The following is a 13,500-nucleotide window of genomic DNA, read 5'->3' as shown; positions in this document are numbered from 1 at the left end:
TTGTTCCCAGATTTTTTTTATTTATTTATTTTTTTTTTTTTTAGATTTTATAACTTTAGACGAAATTTATAGATTTTATATGTATTTCGTGCCGCAAGCTAGTTCTGTTTTTTTTTTTTTTTTAAATATGTCCTACCAAATATCAGTAACGTTTGGGAAAAAATGCAATGTTGATAAACGTTGTTGTACTTTTTCCGTAATGCTTAAGAAACTTTGTTTGGGATTGAAATAGGTTAACGATTGGTGATTAATTGAAAATTCAACTCCGGTACTTTCACTTAAATTGTATAATTAATATTTAATACTAATTCCTAATGTTTTTTCTTCAGTTCGCGATTTGTAGTATAAGAGGAGAAAGATTTGGTTTAAATGAAAAAACGATTTAAATAAAAAAAAATTAACAAAATGATTTTTTCCACCCTGCATAATTTACACGCATTTAGCATCTAGCATCTTGATTCTCACTTCTGGAGAACAGAAAAAAATTAGATAGTTCAACGACCATCGGGAATTATCCTTTTTAGTTGAATCGATAGTAAGAGTAATAAAACCAGTCAGTATTTACGCTGTTGTATTGTCGAATTCACAGAAATGTTCAAAAATAAGCAAAACGTGATTCTACAAAAGACTGTTTACTACTTACCTGTCAACTGAAATCTGAGTATGTGGTTATCTGGAATGTTTCTGTCCCTTTTCAATTTACAACTTGAGAAGGTAGGGGGTATGAACGTCAGGGGACAGCCAGTTATGGTACACCGCTAAAAGAAATGCTTCAGGGCTATGTTGGAAGCGGCATGTTTTGTATATACTTCTTAAAATGTTATCCATTCATAAAATATAAATTCGCCCTTCACTCTTTCCAATACAGAGAACCGACTCTTTTGCTGAAGAAAGATGTTCAGAGAAAAATGAAACACTCGTTTCAAGCACGAAGTTCTTTGTCGTACACAATGAACGTAATTCTTTTAGTTTCTGAGTAAGTTCAGCTTACAGATTGTGACAAGTTTGAACCCTCCACGAAAATGCTAAAACCAATGACAAGTGCAAATATATATGGCAAATCTGTGGGTGAATCAAATAATGCAGACAAATGGGAAGATGATTGAGCTCCTTCGTGGTTAAGCGGTTAGCGTACGCGCCTTTGGTGTAGGAAACCCGGATTCGATTCCCGGCGGGAGATCATATGGTTCGGATTTCATGTGAATAGGTAGGTCCATGTCTCATATAATCTCACTGCTGAACGGGATGTTAAAATCAGCCCAGCTCAGCAAATTTGAAGATAAGTTGAGTTGATTTTGAGTTTAACGTCCCGTTCAGCAGCGAGACTATATGAGACGTTAATGGGAAAATGAAGAAGTTTTGTTTGAAGATAACACTGCTTGATGCAGCGCAGTCTACCACTTGTAAAATAGTCTTGAAGTGTTGATATTTGGTATGCATGTGTGTGTATGTGTATACACTTGTTTCTGAATATTTATATACACTCGTGTCTTATAATTGTTATATTAATATCCACCGGATTAGGTGAAAATATAAAACGGATTTGATGGCAGTCAAATTCACGTCATCTTGGCAAGCCATTTAAAAAATGGTAATATTAAATTAGATTATAGTTTAGTGTCCCTTTCAGGAGCAAAGCTGTATGAGACGTGAACCTACAGCTTGACGTGGAATTTGAACTACATGAGCTCCTACCGTGAATCAAACCGCGGACTCCCACGCCGAAGAAGCGTACGCTAACCACATAGCCACAAGGAGCCTCAATATTTAGTACTATCTATTAAATTGTAAAATTGCATTTGCATAATTTTCACTAATATAATCTTCACAATGTAAAGTCTCAGCTAGGCAACTTATCTTGTTTAAAATCAGAAAGTCAATCTCTTGTGGTTCACTCTTGGGTTGGACTGTGCGATTATATAAATCCGAATTAGATACTTTTATTCTATTTGTACAGTACATCCGTTCCTTCATAATCTCCGTGTTTAACCCTCGAGTAGTCGCGCCGCGGTCAAAAGCACCGCAGGGAAATTATTTTCGATCGTGTGTCCATTCTGTTTGTCCGACAGACTTCTCCGTCTAGCTAATCTTCCCCCTCACCTTCCCGAACATTCCTGCTCAATCACTCCGTTATCCGTTGTTTAGTTTAACTACTAGTGATTGTTTAGTGATTCTGCGGTGCTTTCCACCGCGCGCGACTAACCGTGTAATGTTTTTTCTCAGTGTTTCGCTCTGCACGTGACCTTTGCGTTGGAGATGTTTTAAACTTTATAAACATAAATATTATTTTAATGGACGGAAGAGAGGTCGACAGAGTTAACAAACTGATACCAAGTATGACAGCTTAAAATACTGAGGGAAATGTTAGGAATGGACTATTTGGATAAATCAGCCGAGATGATCTCGTGGAAGCTTTGTCTGAGGAAAATCATAACAAATATATATATATATATATATATATATATATATATATATATATATATATATATATATAATATGAGTGAACACGAAAGGTTAAGTGAAGAGTCTGCGAGCGAATCTGAAGATCTTAAACCCAGAAATGACCAGCGATTCCCCGAATGTAGTTAGAGCAGGAGAGGACGAAATAAGCGACGACCAAGTATAGAACAGTGTAAATTTGAAGATAACCTAAAATAATTCAATGTAGTGCTCTATAGGTGAACTTTCAAAATAACAGGACCGTAAAATAATTAAATGTAAATTTGATTTGATTTCAATTTAGCGCCCTTTTCAGCATCAAGGCTATGTAAGACGTGGACCTACTGCTTAACGAGGGATCCGAACCACATGAGGTCCCACCGGGAATCGAAGCCGGAAGTCCCACGCCACAGGCGTGTATGCTAATCACTTAGCTACAAGTGAGCTCTAATTCAATGTAAAATGCGCTGTGAAGCTTTGTTTTAGTGTTATGTTTATATAGTATATTTTTAACTAATTTACTATTGCATTTCTAATTTTAGAGGAACTAGAGTTGAAAAAAATAAAAGATCGTCATCAGATTTAGAATGTTCAATAAAACCAGTGCGTAGCTATCTATCTAAAGAAATATGTAACGAAAAAAAACATTTTATTCCAAAGGAGAAATAAGAAAAGGACATGTCTAATTGTAGGTTTCTCTAATAGTTATTACTGTAAAACTTATTATTAAAAATAATGTTATTCCATCTTAATCAGAAAATGTACAAAATTACGTTTCTAATACAAGAAAATTGTTTAAAACGATATTTGCATCACATTATGTTCGTGCGGTCCTTTTGACCGCGCGCGACTACTCGCGTTACTTTTTCAGCGCGACTTCCCGAGGGTTAATAAGCAGGGGCGTAAATAAGGGCCCTGCAGACCCCACATTGTGGGGGGCTGAAGCCATCAGGGGCCCCAAATCAAGAAGTGGGACGTAGAGAAGGGGCCCCACTCCACGCTGTTTGCGGGGAGGCCCCCAAGCCTTTAGTTACGCCACTGTTAATAAGAATAGTTACGAATATAAATTTAAGTCACATTCAAATGTATCAAACTGTTCGATTAACCTGGGGATGGTTAAGAAATTAAGTGTGTCTGGAGGTAGACTATTTCGCAATTCAGTGGATATATTGTGAATGTATTAAAAGTCTACTGTTGCACCCATCAAATTTAAATTTTGAAAAAAATATTCTCTGTGAATACTAAACAGGATATTTTTTTAAAAATCAATTGTTAATTTAGGCTGCTAATAAGGCAGGTTTTGTGAGAAAGGAATTGTCCAGGGAATAATTCCTGAGTTCGTTATATATATATATATATATATATATATATATATATATATATATATATATATATATATAGTGCTATTTATTAATTTATTTTATTATCTTTGTGACACAGTGTCACATTACCTTTATACATGAATACTATACTTGCAAGATTTCTCCTTGCGAGACGCCACAAAGCTAACTAAAAAAACATCCTGACCAAATGGCCTCTCTCTTTGTGTGTGTATGTTTGAAGAAAGAACAGCCAATGCGTTGTTTTTCTGACTCTAATTGTTCAATTTGTCTCTGTGGTAAAACTCTTATTTCGCTAAACTTGACCAATAATATAATAAAATATAAATATAATAAAAGCAGTAAATTCTAAAGTACCTTGTAGCATCTGCCCGAAATTAAATGCATAAATCTAGACTATTATTTCCATTTAGAACTCATTTTCGCTTCTAGGTTACTAGTGACTGAATTATTCTTCTTTGTATCTTTGGATTCGAGAAAATAATAATAATAATAATAATAATAATAATAAATTCATAGAAGAAATCCAATAAATACGAAAGTAATTCACAATTTCCTTCATAATGAATGCAATTGTCAAGTACTTTCGTATTTATTGGACTTCCTTTATGAATATATAATTACTCATTATAGTGCACTAAATGCCCTACAAAATTTACAAATTTGCTTAAAAATGGAAATTTGTATCGCAATTTGCTACGTAAAATGTAAATTATTTAAAAAAACGCTTATATGTACGGCATGTAAAGGTTTTAAATATATATATATATATATATATATATATATATATATATATATATATATATATATATATATATATATATATAATATAAAACCTTGAACAGTGTTTTCTCGAGACGAGTCGAAACAGTTTTAAATCTCGACTCGTCTCGTGCGCATCCCTACCGACAAGTGAGCCGAGACAACAGCTCATCCCAATTAAGCCGGCTCGAGCCGATGGCTCATCCCAATCGAGTCGGCTTGAGCCGGTGGCTCACTTGAGCGGAACCGAACCGAGTTGATGGCTTACCCTAACCGAGCCCACTGGAGCCATTAGCTCAGATGAACCGAGTCTAGCTGAGCCGATGGACTCATTTCAACCGAGCCCAACGAACCGAAGGCTCACCTGAGCAGACTCAAACAGAGTCAATGGCTCATCTCAACCGAGCCGGCTTCAGCTACCTACTTACTTGAGTCAAGTCGATGGCTCATCGCAACGAACCAGCTCAAGCCGTCCGTTAAGTTGAGCCGAGCCGATGTCTTATCCCAACCGAGCCGGCTCGAGCTGTTCACTCAGTTGAACCGAGTTGAGCCGGTTAACATCACTTCCCGGAGTGGGCTTCAGCTTGGTCTTAAAACTTAGACCGTGCAGGTCTGAGTCTTGATGGTAAGAACTATAGTATATACTTATATTGATGTTTACCATATTTGAAACTGTCTCGTTATAAAAATCTATTGTCGTCTCGTTATCGAGACGAGACGAGATACGAGCAGTGTCCCATCTCGTGAGCAGCACTAAAAATATTCCACATTATTGCTTACAAATCTCATGGCTTTGCTTTCTAGTCTAATGAGGTAATGACTTCTAAACGAGCTAAAACGAGCTGAACGAGCGAGCCATTTATCAAACTCGACTCGACTCGAAACTCGATCTCAAAACAGCGTCTCGGCTCGGAACTCGACTCGAGAAAATTACCTTTGGCTCGACTCGTGCCCATCCCTATTTTAAGCGTTTAAAATGAAAACACGCACAATATATATATAATATTCTGAAACTTATTATCCTATATTTTTTTGTAATAAACAAATTGAATTTATTAACCAATTGTAAAAACCCGAAGAAGGCAATCTCACAATTATTTTATAGTCAGCAATAATTAATTTCTAGATATTCAATAATTGTCTTCATATTCTTCACGCAAATATTCTCCGTTATCCGTAAGTTAGATATCATTCATTATCGGGACATAATTTGTTATTTGAATCCAATATTATCCGTTATCCGAATATTATATATCATCTGGACACTATCCTTTATCCGGATATTATTCTTTATCCATTATCCGAATATTATCTGTCATCCGAAAATTATCCGTAATTCGGATATTATCCGTTATCCGGATATTATCCGTTATCCGTCATTCGGATATTATCCGTTATCCGGATATTATCCGTTATCCTTCATCCGGATATTATCCGTTATCCGTCATTCGGATATTATCCATTATCAGGATATTATCCGTTATCCGTCATCCGGATATTATCCGTCATCCGGATATTATCCGTCATCCGGATATTATCCGTTTTCCGGATATTATCCGTCATCCGGATATTATCCGTCATCCGGATATTATCTGTTATCCGTCATTCGGATATTATCCGTTATCCGGATATTATCCGTTATCCGTCATCCGGATATTATCCGCTATCCGTTATCCGGATATTATCCGTCATCCGGATATTATCCGTTATCCGGATTATCCGTTTCCTCAAAAACGGATACGGGATAATTTATTATCCGGATATCCGTTATTCGGATATTTTGGCCATCCCTACTCCATAGCAGACATAAACTTCATCGATACATTTTCTCCCCGATAAATAACTAAATCTGATTTCATATAGTTGTTACTCCAACATACAATATAACCAAAACTGCATGGTATATGTTGGTGAATTTGTATTGTATGAGATCCACTTTGTTTATTTGTAGGTTTTAATAACCTTTCCATATCTGCAATTACTATCACATCATTCTGTAATAACAATTTTAATTTTCGAAATTTTAAAACTTCTCCTTGTTTCGGCATGTTAATTTTGGTTGGAGTGTGTTCTTTACATAATTTGTCATGTTCACCTAATTTTGATTTGTTATAAAAAGATATTAAACATTGTCTACAAATATATGTTTGATGACTACCTAACTGATGTCTGACTAAACCATTTAAATTTGTAATTAAACAATAATGAGAGTTTAAATATAATAAATCAATATGTTTACCTACAGCCGTGTTTTCGCTTATACGTAACGGGAAAATAGTTTCATGATCATAGTTAATGCCATATATATTAATGGAAATTTGTTCCTTAGGAAATACGGAATTATACATATGTTCAAATTTGCTTATGTGTGCTATTTCGACTGGAATTTTTTCAAATAACGGTAATAAAGTATTACTATATTGTATGTAATTATTCACACGATATGGATTATCTTTTGCGGGATGCAACGCAGCTAGAATACTATACATAAAACTTCTATTATCGTTATTTTGAATATTTAAAACACATTTTGTGGATAAAATCCATTGAGGCAATTTTATATGACTCTTCAATAACGCATTGATATTTTTTATTAGACAATAATGAGAGTTTAAATATAATAAATCAATATGTTTACCTACAGCTGTGTTTTCGCTTATACGTAACGGGAAAATAGTTTCATGATCATAGTTAATGCCATATATATTAATGGAAATTTGTTCCTTAGGAAATACAGAATTATACATATGTTCAAATTTGCTTATGTGTTCTACTTCGACGGGAAACTTTATATTGTTTTTTTCAAATAATGGTAATAAAGTATTACTATATTGTATGTAATTATTCACACGATTTGGATGTTCTTTTGCGGGATGCAACGCAGCTAGAATGCAGTACATAAAACATCTATTATCGTTATTTTGAATATTTAAAACACAATTCTTTTTGGATAAAATCCATTGAGGTAAATTTATAAAAGAAGAAGCAGAAAGAGGATCATATTTACTGATTTTAATTTCTAAGTGATGGTTTGGTTCAGAACATAAAGACCACCCTGATTTCTTAATTGCTCTATCTTCTTGTTCAACTAAAATTTTATTAAATAGTTTTTCTATTATAGAATTCAGATCTGTACTCGGTAAAATAATTTCGTTACCACTATTTACAAAGAATCTACATGTTTCTAAATCTACTGGTTTTACAAAAGTTGTAGCCAACGAAAAATTTACTTCAAATGCTGAATTATCTTGTTCCTGTTTTAATATATCTAAACAGTCTTTTCTTTTATTCTTTAAAAAACATCCACTATCCTCATTTAAATCAGTATCACATTTTAAAATAAAATTTTTTAAATTATTATTAAAAAGAGTATCAGAATTGATAATATTTGATTTGACCTTTTTTGTTGCCATTTTTTTTAAACTAACTCTTCAAAGTTACTATAATAATTTTGAACTGAGTTTTTATAATATAATATTAATAGTTTTATTATAAAATGTCTTACTTACAAAAGAAAACAAAACCACACTATTAACAAACCACACTAATAATATAAACGCACACACACAAAAAATATCTGAACTTTACGCTTCACACGGTAAACATGAAGTGATTACAAAAAAACATGTCGGTCAGTCTTTTATACCTGTCTGACAGCATTACGTCATATTGCGCAATAGTATGAGTCATCCTCGGGAATTCCTTTTTTTTATACCTTTGTGATTGATTACATTACGTTCAGGGATTCCTATCGTTGAATGACAAGTTATTGTCTGTTAAAGAGAAAACTAGGTCAATGTTTTTTTCAAATCCGGATAAATGACGTAATGAGAATTATGTACATATGGCGGAAGTTATTATGTAACTGATAACAAAACACGGAAGTTTCGCATTCTTTAAATAATCATCTCTGCTATGTTCAAATATAGGTTAAAACAAGTTCACTCCTTAAAAGAATCTTTGCTATAGGGTTCGAATGTATTATCTGTTATGTTCAAATAATGGTTGAAAAATGAGAACGAGTACACCCTCCCTCCGTAGCTATGTATTATCTGTTGTGCTGTGTGTTCATAGTCTCAGTGTATTCTCTGTTATGTTAAAATAAGGGTTGAAAAAGGGAACGAGTTCACCCCCCTAAAAGACCATGGGTTCAAATAGGGTTGGAAAATATACCGTACTCTAAATAAGGGTGGAACAAGTCTTATGTATCTGCTGTGTGTTCACCTCTGCTATGTTTCGTAGTCTCTGTCATGTTGAAATAGGGGTTGAAAACGAGTTCACCCTAAAAATGGACTATGCTCAAATAAGGGAATGAGTCCACCCCCTAAAATGTGCTCGTAAAAGAGAACGAATACATCCCCTTAAAAGTGCTCATAAAAGGGAACGAATTCACCCCTAAAATGGAGGTCGTAAAAGACCGTGGGCTCACGGTGCACGGTGGTCATTTTCCCAGTGGCTTGTGAGTTGGCTAACGCTGATCCAGGTCTGAGCCAGATCGATCCATTTTCTACTACTTTAGTACACTCTTTAATAATAATAATAATAATAATAATAATAATAATAATAATAATAATAATAATAATAATAATAATAATAATAATAATTATTATTATTATTATTATTATTATTATTATTATTATTATTATTATTATTATTATTATTATCCAAGTGTGGGACCGACATCCAGATTTATATAATCAAATTATTTGCTATAACCGATTAAATTAAAGTGCAGTATAGGAATAATGGCTCCACATATCTATAGAGCCCCCAGGGTATGCACTATTTTATATTCATGAATAGATAGCCAGATATATATTGCTTATTCTTTCCTGAGCAAATTGATGACTGTGCCATTTCTGATGTCTGATGCCTATCCAACTAGTCTCCCAGGGTTTCCACATCTATGGTACCATTGCCATCAACACTGTCCACGCGCGAGTTGCCAACTGGAGTATCGTGTCGTACACCAGCCTTAAACCAGTCTTATCTGCAGACCCTAACTCGTCAGCTAAGCAGCTTCTGGTTGGCCCATAGCCAGTGATAGACCAGGCTATGTACCTGAGGGAAAATGCTAATCACACTGACAACGACCAGAAAAGTGCAACCACCGTATCAAGTATCCAGGCCTAAGGACTCATTTTACATCCAGTCATAAACAGTCAATGGACTCATTTAATCCAGAATCGTACCATGCATCTGTGGCTATGAGCACTATCAGCTTCCTCAATAACCAGGTACTTTACAGGAAGATACCACTATCATTTCCTCGACCACGTCGCAGTGTCCACCAGATACCACCATTCTAGCCTCACTCCTAAAATCTTCATGCTCAGAGGACATAGCCCCCACCCTTATATGGAAGAGTTAAAAGGCTTATCCCTGATGGAGAGAACGATATTAACGCTGACAGCTATTAATATAAGCCTGTCTTAATAAAACTACAAAGCTATGTAGCAGTGTCACGGCTCAACCAGACAAACCTATTATCCATCGCACATGGTAAAACTACCTTCTTTCAGTCAGAACTCTCTGCTATGAACCCTGTCGTAATACTCACCTGTAGAGTATGTGTGATATCCCGCTGTGCATAAAGTCCAGCAAGTGAACTAATGTAATCCAAGCTCATTGTTATCTAACAATCCTAAGGTTTTATTCGCAAAACACTTCCTGTTAACTAACATTCAGTTAATTAAAGGATTTTTTTTACTTTGTCTTCAACCAAGAGACTTCTCTCAAGAACATTGCAACCCACCGCTACCTTTGGACAAACATACGTGTTCCGGACCACAACAAACTACAAGAGAAACCTTACAACCAGCGATAATGAATTTGAGTAAATGAACTGGCAGTTTGCAGTTTTGTGCCCGTTTAGCCACAACGGCGCTAGATGTAGAAATGTAAAAATTTTAACTAGTAACGAACTTGTAACTTCTTATAATAATCTCAATTAACTACCATGTTTGCAAGTGGTGGTACACTAGAAGACACCGAATGTTAAATTATACAATAAGGTTTTGTTGCGCTTAGCCTTATCGCTGAATAAACGTTGAACAGTAAAGTTAGTTGTGGTTTGTATTATCTGATTATTGTTTTGAATACCTTGTAACCGATTCAAACTGCCTGTGTGTTCTGAGATGTTTAGACACAATGTAAATTAAAGAATAAATCTGTATAGTTTATCCACCTTACCTAGTCGTTCATGGTAAATTCATAACATTATTTCAGTTAATCTCTTCTAGCAAATTTATAACACGACAAAAAGGTTTTAAGAAACTTAGGTAATACTCGTAGTTTTAGAACAAAAATGTATAACGAGAAAATCATTAAGTCTCAATTGATCTACACACCACTTTTATGGTGTCACCTCTGTCTCTGTCTCTTGTCCTTTCCTCATCCGAAATCCAGTAAGGGAACGCAACCTAATTTATACGGTGCATCCACTTGGCGAGGAACGTGTGCGTTTGCCCCCTTCGTTCACATTTCTCGTTAATGGCGTCAACTGATATTCAAATAATACACATTACGCTAAAATGTGCTTATGGATTTATCGCATTTACTTACTAATGTTCAAACTTCTATGGACCTCTCTGTCTTGTCAATTAAATGCGTTTTCCCAAGTTAGCCATTTAATCAATTGCCTTCAGCATTGAATTGTTCATTTTGGAATTCCTGTATTATATTCACCTAATATTTCCTTTATCTACTATTGTATTTTCAATTAATGGTAATGTGTAAAAGGTATTATTCATGTAATAGTTTGTTATCAGAGCCAAGTTGGGGTTAGTCCAAGTGACCCATAACCCAATGTTAAATGTAAACGAGTTTCAATAACTGATAGCAATAGAAGAAGTCGATATATTAGTTTATATTATAATTTCACTCACCTTTCATAGTATTAAAGACCCGACTCGCTAGAATACCCAATAAACGATTGGGACAATCAAAGGACTGTGATTATACTTCCAGTATGCGAATCACTAACATAATGTTCTTCATGTTCCAGCTTTCCATCCTTGGGTCTTGTAGGAACTTTCAAACCTATGGCCTAGTGACTGTATTTCTTAAATATTGTCCAATTTCTAGTATGCAAGTATTCTTTAAAATTATTCACTGTACTCACTTGTTTTCTCTGTATAATTTGAATCAGTATTGATCCCTGTCAAAAGGGATTAAACATTTATGATATTTTAAATATAGAACTAATGTGAGCTGAGTAGAAGAGTGCTAGTGTTGTCCTATTCTGACAAATTATACAACATATTTTTAATTGTAAAATACTCGTTTTTAGATTCTCTAGGTTGCTTTATAACTTTTGCAAAACTAGTTGCATCCCAACTTTTGATAATTAAAAACATTCCCTAGTGTTTGTAACCACTAAAAATAGCCTCTTAGTAGCTACTAATATCATTACCAAAATATGTACTTTTGCTGCAAATAAATATCCCATTGCTCTTATGTAAACGTTGCAGTAGAATTATTATAAACTTGCAGCACTTTTCTAAACTTAGTCAGATATATATTTGTTTCTCTTTCTTTCCTCTGCGGTAGTAATAATATTCATTATTGCCTTCAATACTCTATTTGGCCTATAAATAATTCATATTGTTGTTGTCAAAATATTTGGATTATTTTATAACTACTGTAAATTCATGAACTTAAGTATAAACATGAAGTCTTTGTAAGACCTTTTATCATGAAGGCTATTCCAAACGACCATGTCAATCCTTCCGGGATTGATCTTTCTTATTAACTCCGTCGACATTCTAAACCAATCTCCTGTAGTAAATATTTGTACATGCTATTAATACGATAGCTAACGATTCGTTTACGTTCTTTTTCAAGTTACGTTGTCTTTCCAAGTAATTATGTAAAACAAGTGTAAACTTGACCCTGCATGAAACACCGTTTCAGAAAGGAATGGAATGTTTCCTCTCCGCTCTTTCGTATTTTCTATGGCCTTATTCGATGTTTCCCTTAACAGTCTGCTTGGCCGTTCATATTTATGTGCAAAGATGATGCATAACTCTTACACCTCTTTCTAAAAAGAGATAAAATTCCACTTTTTTTTGTTGTTTTCTTTTTTTAACTGAGACGAATAAAATTTGTTACATAAGGTGCCTTATCCTGATATCCGCTTTTCCATTCCTCGATTGTGAACTCCACGCTCCTTGTGGGGAACGTGGGGGCATTGATGGAACGGAGGTGGTTCGTTATGACTGTATCGGGAAACGAATTATTCAATCCTTTTAGCCTGGTTAGCATAGGCCTCCAGCAGGGTGAAGTTACTTCCGGGCTGAGGAAATTATGCATAAATAATTAAAATAAACCGTACCTTGTGTGACAAAATTTTTAGAAACAAGGAAGTAAAAAAAACGAAATAAAGGAAGAAATACACGAAGTGCGTAATATCAAAAAGGATTCTTGGCGAAGCATTTCTGTAGCGACTAAAGCCGGCCCAATTAGCCGTCTAGGCACCAAGTTGAAACGCAGCTCCAGTGTTGCTTGCTTAGAAGCTCTCCCAAATTTTCCTCCAACTACTCTTTGTGGTTTCCCCCTCTTTCCCTCTCTTCCAATGTTCTAATTTGGTATCCCTAATTCCACCTCCCACCATAGCTATCTTCACCTTCAACAAGTATTATATAAGGAGTCGAAAACGGCCTTGATTAATTCCGCTCATCACTTTTGGATCATCCTTCAAGAGAAGTACACGTGCTCGAGAAGTCTCAGACTTTAGCTAGGTAAATGTGTACTTAGCGTCTGCGCTGACTTTTCAAGTAAAATGTAGGTTTCGGAGTTAGAATAGCGGAATGCTTCGTCCTTTACATAGCCTGGATCAGACCACTATGTATATTCGATCTAATTTGAATCGCTGTTGTATCTTCCTATTTCTTTTCTTTTCTTCTGTCTTTTTTATAATTTTTACATCTTTTCTCGATGTTTGAACGGGTTAAAGAAA

The sequence above is a fragment of the Thermobia domestica genome, chromosome 9, assembly GCF_964235325.1.
Source record: "Thermobia domestica chromosome 9, izTheDome1.hap1.1, whole genome shotgun sequence".
In the NCBI taxonomy this organism is placed as follows: domain Eukaryota; kingdom Metazoa; phylum Arthropoda; class Insecta; order Zygentoma; family Lepismatidae; genus Thermobia; species Thermobia domestica.
Note: the sequence above shows the minus strand (reverse complement) of the source record.